Below are 19,484 nucleotides of genomic sequence, written 5' to 3'. Positions count from 1 at the left end.
AGCTGACTAAAAAGCTTCTCATCACTAATCTGTTGCCTAATCTGGCCTGTAGACCCCCCCAGTTCCTGAGGTACTCACTCAGGATGCTTGAAGATGCAGCTGGCAAGTGTTCAAACAGTGGCAGTATTTACTCTAATGCCTCTGAGCAGGGCACAGGTGACCTGGTACAAGCTGTTAACAAACTTAGGGCACTAAGCTTTCTGCTTGTTCCAAAAGTGATACTACTAGTCCTATCCCTCCTTATAAATCCATATGTAGCATATTATTTTTCCTGTCACGATGTTCAAACTGCTGTTAGTAAAAGTGGAAGTTATATCAACATTTCTCCACTCATTAGATCACAGTTCCCTCTGCTGGACAGCAGGTACTGTGCCTACCAGAGTACACTCCACTCCACTCCACCCTAAATTCTTAGCTGATCTGCATTGCAGTCACTATTTCCTGGGCCTGAAGTGACTCTCAGGGTGAGTAACTTCAGAGTTACTAAAGAGGGATGGTCATTGCATTTTGGAGATCCAGAAAATATGAGGATTTCTATTCTCTGGTTCAGGCAACCCAGACAATGGAATGCTTAAGGGGGCTTCCCATTGTAGCACTATTTAAATCCACTGGGAGATGCTGGGAATTTGTCTTGCAGCAACTTGCTGCTCAGAACTCAAGTCTTTCACTTGTTTAGACTATTTGTTTGGTAGCAGGATTTACATTCTTAGAATATGCTGGACTTTTCTTTTTCAGCCTGCTGAAGGAGACATCCCTTTCTCTTACTAAGTAAGCCCCATCTCATTTAGTGATGGTCACTTTATTTTTGTTATTTCGTTTGCTTTTCTAAATACCAGTATTTCTGGCTTTTACCTTTTCTTGAATTTCGCTGCTGTGAGCTCCTATGATCTTCCGATCTCATCATGTACCCACATACCCGATGATTTGGTCTAAGACTGTGGTGCAGGTTGTAAGAGCTGTGTCTAGTCTGCCATATTGAAACTCTCGTATCTCCTTGTTTTGTTGAGTATTCAGTTGTTAAGGCTTAAAGTTACTCCTGTAAGAATAATGCATCATTTTTAATCTGGTTGTTTTTAAGATCTTACTTCATGTATTTAGTTTTCAGCAGTTGTACTAGCACGTGTCTAGGTTTGGAACTTCTGTATGTTTTACTCAGAGTTTGAAGAGCTTCTTTTATCTGTGGGTTGATGTATTTTGTTAGTTTTAGAAATTCATGACAATTATTTCTTAAACATTATCTTTGTTACAGTCTCTCCTTTCCTGAAATTTCACATATGCAAACATATATAATTATATAGGATCGACATGTATATATACACTCATATATCTTTTGATTTGATCCATGTATTTTACTCTGTTTTCTTTAGTTTGTATTTTGTTTTCACTATTTCCATTTACTGATTTTACATTTTTACTATCTTTGGTTTGTATAATCTATAATAAATACATCATTATATTATTAATTTTCAACGTAGTAAATTACAGTGCATTATATTTTATAAATTTCAACCATCTGTTAAAAATTCTTCATACTCTTATTTAAAAAAGTCATTAATCTACTTGCTTAAAAAATCTTTATTACTAATGCCAATATATCAGTCATTGTAGATCTGCTTATATTTTTTCACTTATATGATTCTGTCCCTTGACACATATCAAAAATTGTATTGACTGTAGGATATTTATATAAAAATTATGGAGGCTTTCAATGACAAGTTTTGCAAAGGAACATTCTTTTCTCCTTCAACTGGACAGAAAGAATGGGACCAGATAAATGTAATCAATGTCTGAGTTGAGTTGGCCCTAGCCTGGATTTCTGATAAGGTGCAATCCACTGCTGTTTAACTTCCCATTCCTGGGGTGTAGCCATCCAATGTTTTCAGGTGGTAGAATTGTGTTTATCCCTGGTGCCTCTCCAGGTGAGTACTCAGCTTCCCTAGCTTCAGAATTTGACAAATGTTGACAATAAAACCAGCTGAGCATGTTTTATCCCTACACACTTTCCAACTGTTAAAAGCTCTTCTGGTTTCCTTTCAGTAAGTTTAGCACAAAATGTATACACATACAATAGAATATTATTCAGTCTCATAAAAGAAGGATCTCCTGCTATATGCAGCAACATGGATGAACCTAGGAGATGGTATGCTAAGTGAAATAAGCAGGTCGCAGAGGGACAAATGCTGCATGATTGCTCTTATATTACGAGTCACAATCAACTTCATGGAAATAATAGAGTTAAAGAGGGGTTTCCAGGGGCTAGAGGGAAAGGGAGATGGGGAGTTGTTATATAAGTTGAGTGAGTCCTATAGATCTGCTGTGCAAAAGTGTGGCTATATTTAACAGTAATATATAACTACCTAAAGATTTTGCTAATGAGTAGGTCTTTTGTTCAGGTTCCTACCACAAAACCAAACCAAAACAAAAATACATAGAGGCATGAGCAAATGTCTGGAATTGGTGAATATATTTGTTACCATAGTTGTGATGGTTTCATATCTGAATTCATACAATTTGTTAAAATTGTACATATCTGTTAAATATATGTATTCTTTTGTATATTTAGTATACTTTAATAGAACTGTTTTTTAAAAGGAAGGCAGGAGGGGGCTGGGGATTTAGCTTAGTGGTTTCACCTCCTGCTGCGCAAGCTCAAGGACATGAGTTCAATCCCCAGTACCAAAAAAAAAAAAAAAGGAAAAAGAGAAGAAAAGATACTTCACATAGAGTTGACTTTTTATTTATTTATTTATTTATTTATTTATTTATTTATTTTGGCATGCTGGGGATTGAACCTAGGGCCTTGCACATGCTAAGCACACCTTGTGCCACTGAGCTCTATCTCCAACCTCGGAGCTGACATTCAGGATACAGAGAGGGGTTATAAGCTGTGTCTAGAAGCTGAAAGAGGCTAGAAATTGATTTTTCATAGGAGAATCCAGAAGGAACACAGTCCTGTTGCTAGCCTTGGTTTTAGTTTCATAGACTCATTTTTGGACTTCTGACTCTATGAGAAGAAATTTGTGTGGTTTTAATCTACTAAGTTTGTGTCAGTGAATATCAGTTTATTGTTATGATAGCAATAAAGTGTTACAGTTAGCTTGTGATTACAAATTCTCTGGGATATTCCAACTGGTTTTTGCAAACCAAGCAGAGGCTTGAAAGAAATCTTTCTGCCACTCCTCCTTTATGGTTCTGGGTGCCTATAGAAGTTTAAATCTAACTCCCTACTTTCAAGGTTCAAAATTTTCTCTCCCACTCTCCTGCCATTGTGAAAAACAAATACTTAGGGTTTTTTGCATGTCATGTGATACTTCTAATCATCCTGGCAAACCTCAGTTCACTTACTCATAGTTTTAGTTGTGCCTCATTCAGGGTTTCTAGGGGTTGGTAGAAAAAAGAGACAGAATCTTAAATAAATAAATAAATAAATAAATAAATAAATAAATAAATAAATCTTTAAAAAACCTAATAGTTGTACTGATACCCACACACGAGGATTGTAAGCAGTCAGTATTATAGTCATGATAAAGATGATGATTGTGATCATGATTGTGATGATTTCTTTTTCCAGCTAGCTGAATTAATTATTCTCTCCTCTGCTTCCACACTAAATGTCTAAATCTATGAATCTAAGTAGTGCTATATTGTATACTCACAGAAATCACATTGAAGATCATAATTTGTATGGAAATTTTTTAAACTTGTATGATTTATTTTAGAACAAAATAACTAATTGAAAACTATTATTTAAAGTGTATCCATTTTATATCTTCATCTTCAAAAATATCTGTTTCAATTTCTTCCTTATTTTGACACTTTAAAACCACAAGAGCGAAAGATTGATGTAGACTGATGGAAAGTGCATTTTAGAGTTAAAATTTTGTAGAAATCGATTTGTGATCTGCACCTTCAGACTGAACTTCATATTAAAAGGGTATTAAGTCAGAGTCACAGCATGGTCTAGAAGTAAATGGGCTTTGCAGAGCAGTGGAAATCTGAAGGCTGAAACATTAATCAGTGACATATGGAAAAAGACTCTAATTTCTATGTTCAGAGGAGGCCTTAGCTTGGTGATGCTGAGTTTTAAGAACAATGAAAACCCGCTATAACTCTCTGAAAGAAAAATGCATGGACATCAGTGTTAGTCTTTTCAGAAAATAAAGTCAACCTAGAGTTTAAGATGATAGCAGGATAGCAAGAATTTAATTTCTTACATTCGGCAAGATGCTAGTTGTAATGACAATGCAACTAGCAACTAGATGTCCTGGGAGGGCTAAAGCCATATATCATTAGAAATCCTGCTATGCTCCTGTCCTGTGTTGCCACTCTGTATTTAATATGTTTTTGTGTAATTTGCTAAACCAATTGCTGATTTAATCTAACCTTGTAGGAGTCTTATGAGAAGGGCTATGGAGTTTTATGCAGCACTCCATATAGTTATTATTAACCATATTTAGATAAATAATAAGATCTAACTACTATAAATAAAATACACTGCAGTTCTGTTTTTTTTTTTTTTCTATACAACTGACTTGAAGACTCATCTGTAAATAATTAGTGAAGCCAGAGCAGATGGGCAAATAAATTTTCTCTTTTCTGATGTGGTTGGTATTTATTTTTTATCATTGCCATTCAGATTCTGCTGTGTAATTCTGGGCTAATATTTGCACCTCATGCTGTATGATTTCAGTTTCAAAAAAATAAATGAACCTCAAACTACATCAATTTTTAAAAAGGAGCTGTTTCAGCTTCTGCAGCCAGAAAGTCAATCAACCAAGATTTAGGCACAGCTGGATCAGAAATCTCAGCTGTTGTCCAGTCCTCCACACCCTTTCCTCTCTTCCTCCATTTGACTCTTTGTTCTCTCCCTCTCTTCTCTCCACTCCTTTTATTTTTATACTGGGGGATTGAACTCTGGACCTTGCACTTGCAAGGCAGGCAGCAGAACCACTAAGCTAAATCCCCGGCCCCATCTCCACTCTGCCCTCTCTCTTGCATATCTTGACTCTGTTTTCCTCAATATGGATTCATTTTCATGTGATTTATCCTCCCTACCCTCTGTCAGGAATCAGTACCAGAAACTCAAGATTTAGATGGTACTTAAAGCTCTTGACTCCAGAGCAGGAGCAATACTCTTCTTTTCAAGTACCCACGTATCAGACCTTAGAGATAATCTGACAGGGCCATAGTGATCTAATCACTGTCATCAGATATATGAAATGCTCCTTTCGGCTGCCCCATGGTGAATTCTCTTTACTGTGGCAAAGTAGTGAGCAAGGTCCACCCTGCCCAAACTACAATGAAGGTATTCCTCATAGTCAATTGGAGAAATTTTATAAGAAGGTAGAAAGTTATACTAGGTAAGAAATAAATAATCAGAAAAAATAACCTATTTGATTCTCTTATATCCCATACTCTTCTGTGTTGGAATAGTCTTTGTATGGGCCCCTTATGAAATATGCAGAGTTTTCAGCATGTTGATTCAGATTCTAAATACTGTCTGCATTAATTCTGTCTTTATTATTTGTTATAATGTCAGTTCTCCAAATATGCCTTGACCACATAGAAAGTAAGAAGGGCATTTTTCCTCCAATGTACTTTGTAGAAATACCTGCTGACAATTACTCTGGATGATATGATGATATCTCTCTTCTTGCAGTTGAGTGTGTTGTAGTTTGGTGGTTGCTTTCTATTTCGAGGAATTTTTGGTGATTGATTTAAGGCAGGTACAACTTTGGACTCTGCCAACCACTGATCTAAGGCAAGTTGCAATCTTCCCAAATTATCTGAGTTTGGCTTTTTGTATAATCTGATTAAAATTTTATGCCCTTGTCATATCTCCACTTAGGCACATTTCTGTTGCTTACAAAGTACCTCATTAAGTAATATGATAGTTTAGATTCCTAATTCTAGGGCTGGTATAAACAAACTTCTCTGTGATAAGTAGTATGTAATGAGGATGCTGCTAATTTCTGATTGGCTATTCATCTTTGGTCTATAATTCAATCAGTGATAAACAATCAGAAGTTGTATATTTTAATAACTTTGCTTAAAGATGAAATAATGTTTAATTACCTTAATTAATGCAATGATTTATTTTTAATACAGAACAAATTTAGGAAACAATATATAATGGTTTCTCATTCAATATGGTTGAAGAATATCTGCACACTATTTATTGCAAATCATTGGAAAACTTTTCATGCTCCATGTTCCACAGTGCAGAGTTGAGACAAGTGGTCCAGGATGAGGTGAGAACCCCATCAGCACCAGTGCCTTCTACATTACTCCTACAGTCTCTGTGCTCATCTACTTATCAGTACATGCTACAAGATTCAATTCTTCTGATAAAAAGATACGTGCTACCCTTAAAGCCTCTTAAATAAAATCACCAGCAGCTCAGCTATTTTACTATTTCTCTTCTCACTTCTTCTATTGTGAAGGTTACAACAGTAGTGGCAATGCTAAAAATAACAGACCTTTGTTACTCATTAAAATATGTTTTTGATTATATAGGGTTTCTTATTATATATGTGAGTTGATATAATTCTATGGCACAAAAAGTTTAAAAGAAGCATAAATTTCCTTTTCAAGTTATCATTAGAAAACTATCATTAATACTTTGAGGATCTTTTCTCTCTCTCTTTTCTGGCATGTAACTGGCATGATAAGTGCTGATTTGTCATTACTATCTGAAAGTACGAGGAATGAATTTGTTGAGGTAATCTACTAAATTTTGTATAAGATAAAAGTCATGGTGTGTAGTTTCAGAAAGTATTATTTGTGTCATGATTAAATTTTAATTATTAAAAATTTTATATTTTAAGTGTTTTCTGCCTATCTGAACAGTTATGTTTCCCAGTTTTGGAAACATATTTTGGATTGTCTCTTTTTCTTCTCTCTGGTTGGGTCCCTTAGTTGAATCATTTTTCTGTGTGTAACTTACTAAGGCCCAGGTAAGCATACTACTGTTGTTTATCAAGCCCTGTAGTCCCTGTAGCTGTGTGGTCTGTAGAATGAACTCTACAAGCTGTAGTAGTAGGCATTCTGTCAGTTTCCTTTCAAGGCATCTTGACATTCTCCCAGTGTCATAGGTATAGAGGACTCCAACTGTCTATCTGTCCAGTTATTCTGAAGGACAATAAAGATCAGAATTCCTTCAAGAACATTAATGCTGACCAGCTATGTGCTTCCTCATTCAATCTGTTAGATCTTTCAGAACAAGTGCTCTTTAGGAAACTTACTAATTTCCTCCTTCCTTGTTTCTTTTCTATTAGAATCCAGGCTCTCATGTGGAACAGACATGGAAAATTTTATACAGATATTTGTGTTTCAATGATGGACCTTTTTTACTCCCAACAAGTCATACCCAGTTTCTAACTGAATCCTCAATAAGAATCCACTGGAGTGGTCTTAGAAGGGTGTGTGGGACTCTCCAGGCCTCCACACTTCCCAGAATTCACCCATAATATAAGTTTTTGTTTAATGTTTGCAGCAACTCCATAAGAAATATATATTTTATCACCACTTAGTTGTTTATAGAACTTTTAGCTTAGGAGAAAATTGAACTAAAAAATAAATGTCATTATCTGTTTCAGCCCATATTAGATATCTAAATCACAATATCTGTCTCTTATGAATTGCCATAATGCTTTACAGTTATTCTCAGTACATAAATGGAAACAGCTGTTGCTTTCAGAGTTTGGGCTCAAAATTTCTATAATCTTTGATGTGTGGTCATCTGCTCAGTCATTCAGTACCCCTGAACATCAGTTTCAAAGGGATTAGAATAGACCCTTTATGTCCCAGTTTTACTTTGAGGATCAAATGAGAGCCCATATGTAAAATCATTTTGAAAACTGCAAAGGCTTCTGTGAAGAATAATAACATATTTAACTACTCCTTCTCTGGAGACTTTTTCCCTGTCCAGGTTTTGTTCTTATTTTGTTCTCCTCCCTTATTACTTTGTATAGCAATTACATTTTGTATCTGGGTCATCTCTAATTGACCTGTAGGTTCCTGTGGACTGGGAAAGTACCTTACTGTTCCCTCAAAATCTCAATCTGTACTTGAGACGTAATGAAGAAAGAAAGAAATAATTGAAAGCCATGTCATACCCCTGCCAAACTCCTCCAGTAATCTGAACTGTGTTTAGAAAAAAGATTAAATCCAACATCCAGATCATGGTCTATAAAACCCTTATGAATAATCCTAGCTTACTTTTTCCAGCCATATTTTGTCACTTCTTGTCCTACAGTCCTCTGCACCTTCATATGCTTTGATCACACCAAGCAGATGCTAAGAATACCTGTGTTCACTTCTGAGTATTTTTTTTATATATTTCATATAGAAGTCTTTCTTCCTGAACATCTCAGGATGATCATTCATAGCTAAAACAAAATCAACCCCAGACTGCATACAAACACCATGAGCTTTGAAGTATGCTTGGTGACATTTCATTTCATGCTTTAAGACCAAAAAAAAAAAAGCATAATGTTACCCATGTCTTCCCTAATGATTAATTTCTCATCTAAAAAAAAGAATAGGTAATTTAAAAAATTCCTTTCAAACCTCAGTCCATGATTTAATTTTAAGGGATAATAATGTTTTGTTTCTTTTTATTGATTAATTCTAGGCAGTATGGCACTGGGGGTAATATTCTACTGTGAGCTAATTCTATAGATCATTTCTTTTTGATGAGCTAGATGAGACAACCACAACTCATTTAACAACACCACTGTAATGGGGCTAATCCTATCAGTATTTTCCATCTTTAGGGGAATTTCAAGGGTCAGAAAAATCAATAATGATGAGCTTATCAGCAACTAATCTTTTCCTTGGAGTGAAAATAGATGCACCAGTGGGGAAGAGTGAGTTTCTTTAATGATCAACAGTTTCCCCACAGATGTTACTTCTTTTTTTCATGATCTGGTTGGTACTTATTATAGGGCTCTGACCTTTAACTGACTTTGCTTTCTTTCTTGAATTTTTTTTTTTTAAGATACTTGATTAGCCTTGGGGAAACCTGTACATAAAAGCTTTCTGAAATGCTTGCCTGATTATTTGCTGAAACTCTTAAGTAAGAAGCCATTTCTTCCTTTAACTTTTTCTGCCTGAAATTCCTGGGAATTGTTTTGTTTTGTTTTTATTCTTCTTGAGATATCCAATATTCTAGTATAAAGAAACTTATCTTGGGGCAATAAAGATTTGGATTTCATTGACTGGTTCTGCGACTTCTATGTCAACTTTCCTGAATCTTAAATTTCACCTTTTGAAGTCTTGCATATAGTTATGAAGTTTAGCAAGATAATATATGTCAAGCAGTCTACCCAGTTTCTGGTGCCCAGTAAGGACATGGGAATTTCAGGTTTCCAGTTCTTATGTTCCTTACCAATTTTCTACATTTAAGTATGAATTTCATGCTTCACTTTACCTTCTTTTAACTTTTAACTCACTTCATATTTTGTCTTTATTTGTAAATAGATTACCCTACTACCTTAATTGAACTTAGAATATTGCTACTTAACTAAAATGGTTAATTTAGGCATTTCTAGGTCAGAACACTTTCTGAATTATGTACATTTAAAAGAATACTTCAATTAAAAAGAAAAATTTAAACTCAACATTTGCCAATACTTTTTCATTAATCTGATATTTCTAATAGATCTGTTAAAATGAACTTGAAGAAAGTTGCCCATTTGTTCTCAGTCACAGTGGAATATGTGTGTTCTATTTAGAGGCAATATGTAGCAGTTTAAGACATACATGTGTAAATACCGAATAGTTTCTCTCTTGTGAGAAACTGAGTGTAAATAAAGATCAAAATGTATAATAGATAGTGTGAAATAGGAAGAAAAGGTCCAAAGGGGAAGGGGAAGTGGGAAGGGTAAGGGAAAAGAAAGAAGGGAAAGGATAAATATAAGAAAAGGAAAAACTGGAAACAAAGTCTTTGTAAATAGGAAGGAGTGGAGTGGTTGAAGGGAGGGCAGGACAATGGGGAAAAAATAAGAAGCGAGATATATTATGTAAAGTACAAATTCCCAATAATGAATGTCAGCATATTGAATACCTAAAATGTACCAATAAAATTAATGAATTTTAAAAAGAGGCAATATAATACAAGGTTAATGCAGAAATGTTGTTGCCAAGTTACTAGCATCCAAACACTGGCTTATTTGGTATGATCTTCAAACAGTTTCTTAATTTCTGGGTCTCAGTTCTTCAACTGTCAAGTAGAAATAAAAAATAGTGCTTACCTCATAGAATTTGCATGAGCAGTAACAGTGTGTCTGTGTACATATGTGTGTGTGTATGTGTGTGTGTTTGCGTAAATCTCATACTCCTAGAAAAGACCTGAACATAACAGCATAAAAATATTAGCTGCTATTATTATCATTATCATCTGTAGTACTGTTTATGCATTATGATGTCAATTGAAATAGATAAGATAATAGTGCGTTAAGCAACATGGAAATTTTATTTCTGGATCAAGTAATTTCAAGATGATAGATAATCATAAACTGGAAGAGCATCTCTACTCTAGGAGGTTGTTCAAAGACCCAGCTTTCATCTCTTCTTTTGATTTCTAGTTGCCTAGGTCAGAGGCAAATAAACTATCCATAAAGGTCTAACAAATATGTTTGCCTTGACAAATCATATAATTTCTGTTACCATCATTCAACTCTGCTCTTCCCCTAGACTATATAAATGAATATCCATGGCTGCATTGTAGATCCAGGCCCAGAATAATGCTCTTACTTAATCATGAATGTTACTCTCTTTCCATAGCCATTGTAGTGTATGAAAATAGGAAAGGAAGAAGTAGACAACATCATCTTTTTAAGCCCATCAACTGGAATTTGTACACTTCAATTGTCACTAATGTCCCACTGGTTAAAATTTAGTCATGTAGCCATGCATGGTCACAAGGAAACCTAGACGATGGAGTTTGTGGTTGAACTGAAAAATTCCCAAATATATTTTAGAGGATTCTTTTCCAAGAGCAAGAAGGAAGAATGGATATTAGCAAACAACAAATAGTTGCTACTATAAGTTTGACAAATGTTATAATAGTGATACTTTTTTTGTAGGTAAAAGTAATGGACAAGTATGGTCATTTAGAGAGTATTAATATACAAAGCATGTTCATGTCCCTTTATGAACCTGATACTCTCAAATTTCCTGCAAGGAAAATCTTATTATACTCAGTATTAAAAGATGAGACTAAGTCTCAGAAAAGATGAGATTTTTCTTATGGTCATACTGTTAATTGCTGATTGAATCATGCCTTCAATTTCAAACTCAATGTCCATCTCAATCCATTCAAACATCTATTAAAATGTTAAACTATTATTCATTTATTTTTTATTTTTAAAATTAAGTTTCTTGATACATTTTAGGTATGCATCATGGTCACATTTTACTTGGCTGCTATGGGGAAGTTATCAACCTCTGCTACTCTGGGAGGATACTAGAAACTATCATCAATAGAAATTACATTGAATGTATTCATTTTCCATTGCTGCTGTAACAAATTAATGGAACCTTAGTGGCTTAACAATACAAAGTTATTATTTTATACTTCTATAGGGCAGAAATCCCACTCCTGTTTCACTCAGCTAAATCAAGTAGTGCTATATTCCCTCTTGAGGGCTCTGAGGAGAATCATGTCTTTCCCTTTTCCATTTCCTAGAGGCAGCCTATAGTTTTGGATGGTGGCTCCTTTCTTCCAATTTCAAAACCAGTGACAGCAGATTGAGCATTTTTCATATAACATAGTTCTGGTGCGTGCTACTAGGGAACATTATGGATTTTAAGGACTCATATGAAGAGATTGGACCATGGTAAAATTTGAACTAATTTCCCCATCACAGGTCCATATCCTTAATTCTATCTTCACAGTCCCTTTATCATGTAAGATATGTTCATTTAAAAAAAAAGATATGTTCATTTATGTGTTTGTGGGATTAGGGTATAGATATATTATGTGACTATGGCTCTACTCACAACATTGGATAAACTCTTTTCCTATTTCCTTCACATCTTAATGATAGTGATTTAAAATTTGATATAAAAAGTATGGTATTTGATTCATGTATTTTGCAAAATACATAACAAAAGTAGAGCAATAAAATAGTCATCATTAGGATATAATTTTAGCATAAAGAAAAAGATTAGAAAAAATCAATAGCTTGATGCAAATAGATCTGGTTATAAGTTTTAGTCTACAAAACTTAAATACTATCTAGCATCAAACATTAAAATACCAAGGTCTTTTCTTCCTGATATATAGTTTACCTTCAGCATATAAAACCTGCCTTTGAGTAGATATGTAATGAAGAATATTAAAGTAAGTAAATGTAATTGCAGGGCTATATTTCTCATTATCCCACCTAAAAACTAAGCATGAATATGCTCTTAAGGGGAAAGCCAAATTTTCCATTTCTATGTACCTCCAAGTTCCTCTGTCCCTAACATGGGACCAGTTGTATGATTTCTTTTAAAACTGAAATCTCTCTGATATATAATTAGGGCCTTCAAGCTACATAGATCTTTTATATCAGACTCTACAATCTAAGCACAATTTTTGACACTTAACATGGTATAACAAATCTGGATTTTTAGATGTAAATTCGCCAGAGTAATCATTTTGAATCACCAACTAAAGCATACTACCAGTGATAATCCTATTTGTACTTAGCGTTCTGCTCCAGCAAACATTTATTAACCCTTAAAGGCAAACATACAAGAGCATTTGATTTGATATTTGTGCAGACAATAATCTACAGACATCTACAGAATGAGTTAAGTTCACAAAGACAAAACTTAACAGTGCATTTTATATACTAGGGGCATAGTATACTTGTCCCCATTGTATTTTCCAGTAAATCCTTCCTAGGTAAAAACTTCAGAATATTTTTCATGAATTCTTCAAGTGAAAGAATGCCATCAGTTAGGATATCCTTGGAAGTAATTTTTATTAATGTAGAATACAGGTAGACAGATAGCTTTTTAAATAAGGCAACAGCAGAATAAAGAACCAGTTGATATTTGGCAATTTCCCAAGGATCTGTGTTCAGTTGAAGATCACATTTGGCTTTTGTACTAAAAATGTGTGCAGAACATACAATTGTATAGTCCTAAAGTTTTGAATCAAGAATTGTAAATCAACAGGGCTAGAGACGATCTTGGGCATTGCAGTCAATTCATTATTAAGTGCAGCTATGTCTCAGAATAACTTGGGGGATTCCTTTTTTCCCCCTAAATTCTTTTATTGGTACATTTTAGTTATGCAATACGTTTACATTTATCATTGGGTGCTTGTACCTGTACATGATGTATCTTGGTTTTTATTTTTTTCCCCATTACTTGTGTGCCCTTCACCCCCTCCACCCTTCCCTATTTACATAGACTTCGTTTCCATTTTTTTTTCTTTTCTCATAATTTTTCCTTCCCCTTCTTTCCTTTCTCCTTCCCCTCCCACCACCCCTACCCCTTTGGACCTTTTCTTATTTCAAAGTATCAATTATTCATTATTAATCCTTATTTACACTTTCAGTTTCTCACACTAGAGAAACTATTCGGTATTTACATGTGTGCTCTATTTATTTCACTTAAGAGTATGGCCTTAATATGCATCCATTTAGTTTCTTGTTCTTTATGGCTGAGTAGTGCTCCATTTTATAAAAAAACCCACATCTTCTTGATCCAGTTTCCGATTGATGGACACTTGGGCTGTTTCCAAACTTTAGCTATTACAAACTGTGCCGCTATAAATATGGGTGCACATATATCACTGTGGTATGATTCTTTTGGGAAGATACCCAGTAAGGGGAATAGCTAGGTCAAATGGGACCTAGTTCTTTGAGGTGTCTCCATACTGATTTCCACAGTGGTTGCACCAGTATGCACTCCCACCAAAAATGGAGAAGGGTTCCTTTCTTCCCACACCCCCACCAGCATTTGTTATTGGTTGATTTCTTGATAGCTGCCATTCTTTCTGGGATGAGGTGGAATCTCAGTGTTGTTTTCATTTGCATCTCTCCAATGACCAGTGATATTGAACATTTTTTCATATATTTATTTGCTATTTCTACTTCTTTGTTTGAGAAATGGTTCATTTCAGATGCCCATTTTTGAATTGGGTCTTTGAATTTGGGGGATCTGATTTTTTACACTTTTTTATATATTCTAGATAGTAGTCCTTTGTCTAAGGTACAGCTGCTAAAACTTTTCCTCACATTGTAGGTTGTCTCTTAGCTCTGTTGGTGGTTTCTTTTGCACTGCACAACCTTTTTAATAAGATGAGATCCCAGTTGTTTCCTGTGCTACTGACATTTTGTTCATAACGTCTTTTCCTATGCCAATGTCTTCAAGAGTTCTACCTAACTTATGTTCCAGCAAGTTTAGTGTTTCTGTCTTAATATTTAGATCTTTAATCCACTTCAATCTTAATTTAATACATGGTGATAGGTATGGGTCTAGTTTTAATCTTTGGCAGGTTGAGATCCAGTTTTTCCAACACCATTTATTAAATAGGCTATCTTTCCTCCATTGAGGGTGGTTGGCTCCTTTGTCAAAGATGAGGTGGCTGAGTATGTCTGGAGTTGTTTCTGCATCTTCTAACTTATTCCACTGATCCCCAGGTCTGTTTCTTTGCCAGTACCATGCTGTTTTTATTACAGTAGCTTTGTAGTGTAGTTTCAAGTTGGGGATTGTGATACTCCCTGCCATATCTCTGTTGCCTAGAATTGCTTTTGCTATTCTAGTTCTCTTCTGGTTCCAAATGAATTTTTGGATTGTTTTCTCTAGTTCTGTGAAATGTATTGTTGGAATTTCAATCAGCATTGCATTAAATTTATATAGTAGTTTTGGAAGTATGGCCATTTTCACTATATTAGTTCTTCCTACCCAGGAACAAGGGATGTCTTTCCATTTTCTTATATCTTCTTCAAACTCCTTTTTCGGAGTGCTGTATCTTTCAGTGTAAAGATCTTTTACTTCCTTTGTTAGATTGATTCCTAGATATTTCATTTTATTAGATGCTATTGTAAAAGGAATTGTTTCCCTAATTTCTCTCTCAATGAGTCTGCTATTTGTGTATAAGAAGGCTATTGGTTTTTGAGTGTTGACCTTATATCCAGCTACTCTAAGGAATCTGTCAATTAAGTCTAGAAGTCTTTTGGCTGAGTTTTTTGGGTCTTCCATGTAAAGTATCATATCATCAACAAATAGTGACATTTAACTTCTTCCTTTCCTATCTTTATTCCTTTTATTTCTTTCTCTTTTCTAATTGCTCTGGCTAATTTTTCCAGAATTCTATTGAACAGGAGTGGTTATAGTGGGCATTTTTATCTTGTTCCTGATTTTAGTGTGAAAGTTTTCAGTTTTTGACCATTTAGTATGATGTTGGCTGTTGGTTTTTCATAGATAGTCTCAATCAGGTTGAGATACAGACCTTCTACACCAATTTTCTGTAGGGTTTTTATCATGAATGGGTGTTGGATTTTGTGGAATTCCTTTTCTGCATCTATTGAGATAATTGTATGGTTTTTGTCCTTGACTCTGTTAATACAGTGTATTACATTTATTGATTTATGAATGTTGAAGCATCCTTGCATCCCTGGGATAAATTCGACTTGGTCAGGGTATATGATCTTCTCAGTGATACTCTGTATTCTGTTTGCCAGTATCTTGTTGAGGATTTCTGCATCTATGTTCATTAGGGAGATTGGCCTGTAGTTCTCTTTTTGGGTTGGGTCTCTCCCTGGTTTTGGAATCAAAGTAGCACTTGTTTCCAATGAATTTGGAAGCCTTGCTTCCCTTTCAATTTCCTTGATGAATTTAAAGAGTAGTGGTGATAGTTCTTCTTTAAATGTCTTGTAGAATTCAGCAGTGAAGCTATCAGGACCTGGGCTTTTCTTTGTTGGTAAATTTTTTATTACATTTTCGATTTCACTCATTGTAACTGGGGTGTTTAGAATTTTTATATCTTCTTCATTTAATTTTGGCATTCATATGTATCTAGGAATCTGTCCATTTCTTCTGTGTTTTCTTTTTTATTAGCGTACAGGTTCTTGAAGTAGGATTGATGATCCTCTGGATTTCTCCTGGGTCTATTGTGACTTCACCTTTTTCATTCTTATTAATTGCATGGATTTGAGCCTTTTCTTTCCTTTTTTTGATAAGGTTGGCTAAAGGTTTATCAATTTTATTTATTCTTTCAAAAAACCAAACCTTTGATTCATTGATTTTTTGGTGTCATTCTCTTAGCCTCCATTGCATTGATTTCTGCTCTGTTCTTTATAATTTCCTCTCTTGTATGAGCTTTGGGTTTGTTATGCTATTCTTTTTCTAGGAGCTTGAGGTTCTCCATTAGGTTATTTACCTGAGTTCTCTTTGTTTTCCTAATATGGACATTCACTGCTATGAATTTCCCATGTAGAACTGCTTTCATTGTGTCCCATAGATTCCTGTATGTTGTACTGGCATTATCATTTACTTGTAGAGACTGTCTAATTTCTTCTTTAATTTCCTCTGTGACCCATTGGTTGTTCAGGAGGGTGTTATTCAAATTCCATGTGTTTGTGAGAGTTTTGCAGTTTCTTATGATATTGATCTCCAATTTTATTGCACTATGGTCTGATAATATACAGGGGGTAACTTCAATTCTTTTACATTTACTTAGACATGTCCTATGAGCTAGCATGTGGTCTATTTTGAAGAATGACACGTATGCTGCTGAAAAGAATGTGTATTCTGATTTTGTGGGGTGGAACACTCTGTAAACATCTATTAAGTCCATTTGTTCAACAGCTTCATTTAGTTCTAGAATTTCATTGTTAATTTTTTTTGTCTAGGTGATCTGTCTATTTGTGATAGTGGGGTATTGTGGTCCCCCACTACAGTTGTATTAGTGCTAATTTGGTTTTTCATGGCCATTAGTATTTGTTTTGTATAGTTGGGGGCATTCGTATTTGGTGCATATATATTTAGGATTGTCATCTTTTCCTCTTGGATTGTTCCCTTCACAAGGATGTAGTGACCATCTTTGTCTCTCTTAATTAGTTTTGGTTTGAATCTACTTTGTCTGCAAATAAGATTGCTACCCTTGCTTTTTTCTGGGTTCCTGTCACATGGAGAACAGTTTTCCATCCTTTTTCTTTTAGTCTATGAATTTCTTTTTGAGTTAGGTGTGTTTCTTGTATACAGCATATTGCTGGATTTTGCTTCTTAATCCATTCTGTCAGTCTATTTCTTTTGATTGGTAAATTGAGGCCATTAACATTGATAGTTATAATTGATAGATATTAATTCATCCTTGTCATGTTGTTTAACTGTTGTTGGCTCTTTTATTTCTCATTTTTTTCCCCCTTTCCCTTTAGTGTCTTACCTTGCCTGGTGGCTTCCCTCTGTTGGGCCTCATGGTATTGTGACCTTTAATATCTTTTCCTAGGATATTGCTTAGAATTGCTTGGAGTGCTGGTTTGGTGTTCATGAAATTTCTCAGGTGTTCTTTGTTGTGAAAGTATCTAATTTCCCCATTGATTTTGAAAGATAATTTTGCCAGATAAAACAGTCTAGGTTTGAAGTTATTTTCTTTTTGGGTTTGAAATACTTCACTCCAGGCTCTCCTTGATCTGAGGGTTTGTGTTGACAAGTCTGCCACGATTCTGATGGTCTTTCCTTTGTAGGTGATTTGTTTCTTTTCTCTAACTGCCTGTAGGACTTTGTTCTTCTGTTGGGTTTCTGGGATCTTGACTATTGTATGTCTAGGTGTAGAATTTTTTTGATCATGAGTAGTGGGAGTTCTATATGCCTCACTTATCTGTATGTTCAATTCTTCACCTCTGTCTGGGAAGTTTTCTACTATTACTTCTGTGAACAGTTTTTTTTATGTCAAGTGTACTTTCTCCTGCTGTTTCGTGGACTCTTATCATTCTTATGTTATTCTTCTTTGCATCATCTAGCAGCTGCTGGATTGATTTCTTGTGGTCCCTTACCATTTTTCAGAAATCTCCGTTTTCATGGTCCTTAGCCACAATCCTTTCTTCTATATCTGATATTGTATCTTTTGATTCTCTTAATGTGTTCTGCTTGCTTTCAGTGGAGTATTTAATCTCCTGAATATCTGTTTGAATCTGTTTCATGGTTTCCATTTCTTTCTTATGCTGGGCATTCATTTCTTCTAGCATGTTTCTGATCTTGTCTATTTTTTTTAATCAGTTTCTGTTCTAGAGTCTCTAATCATGTCTTTCACTCTGTTCACCATCTTTGTAGTTATCTGGGAGATTATTTCTGCTTTGAATTTTTCTAGAGCCTCATTCATCATTTTACTTCCTGTGCTATCAGTTCAGGGTGTCCAGGTGGTTGATTATCAGACGTTTCCACCTCATTTCCCCCAGAATTTGCCTTTTGTGGGGTGGAAGTCTGAGTTTGTGCCTTGCTTAAATGTCTTCTCATTTTTGTTTTTGGTACTGTCCTTGGTTTAGTTCCTGGGTTGATTCTTTGAAGTTGCTTATTATAAATATCTTTGTTGATATATTTAGAACCCTTATGGAATGATTGCTTCTTAGAGGTGTCTTCCAGATATAGCTGGTCTTTAGGTTTTGAGTCTCTAATGGCTCTGAGGCTATCTCATTTTCATTATACCAGGAAGGACAACTGATTAGATGAATCACAACCCCTTAGGCCAAGTGCTACAATCATCAACACAATAGCCTCAAGTACCTCTTAGAAAATAACAGTTAGTGGTAGCTATTAATCTATGAACTTTAACTGTGTGAATTAAATCAAAATTGAGGACCAACCCAACATATGTTTATAGTGGATAAACTCTTCAATATAGCAACTTCGCCCTTTGGGATAGGGAGTTAGAAGGAGTTGGGGAGGGAGGAATAGATAAGTAGAAGGATAGCGGAAGGTTAGCAGTGAGGCCAGAGGGCACAGGCAAGGGAAGGAAAGAGAAGAAAAGATAAATAAAGAAGAAATACAAGTTAGGGCCAGAACAAGAACACAAAGGGGAGATGAAGAACAATGTGGAACAGCAAGGGAGCGAGGCAGAGAGAGAGAGAGAGAAAGAAAAGAGAAGATAAAGAAAAAAAGGAAAAATCAAAATTTTAAAAGAGTACACAAGAAGAAAAAAAAAAAGTAAGAGCAAAAAAATAGTGGTAATGTTGAAAACAGCAAAAGATAAAAATGAAGGGCCTCCTTCAGGGTATGTTTCTGCTGTCGCAATAGACAAGGTGGGCAGCAGTGTGCAGTTATAAGTCAATGAGTCTCAGTAAGCTTGTCACAGACCCGTGAGATTCAGGCAGATTTCTGGTGCAAGCCCCAAGTTGAGCTGACCTGTTCTCCTGCAGGGCTGCACTCTGCAAGGTTCTATTGCAGGTTCCAGCTGCCTTTCTCCTGAAGGTAGTCCAGAAGGTAGTCCAGGTTCTGATGGGAGGTGATGATCCCTCCAACTTACCAAGCACAGTGGTCTG

Source organism: Heterocephalus glaber, unplaced genomic scaffold (genome assembly GCF_053883595.1).
Source record: "Heterocephalus glaber isolate CG9 unplaced genomic scaffold, H.glaber_assembly_v1.0 deba00001497, whole genome shotgun sequence".
NCBI classification, from domain to species: domain Eukaryota; kingdom Metazoa; phylum Chordata; class Mammalia; order Rodentia; family Bathyergidae; genus Heterocephalus; species Heterocephalus glaber.
Note: the sequence above shows the minus strand (reverse complement) of the source record.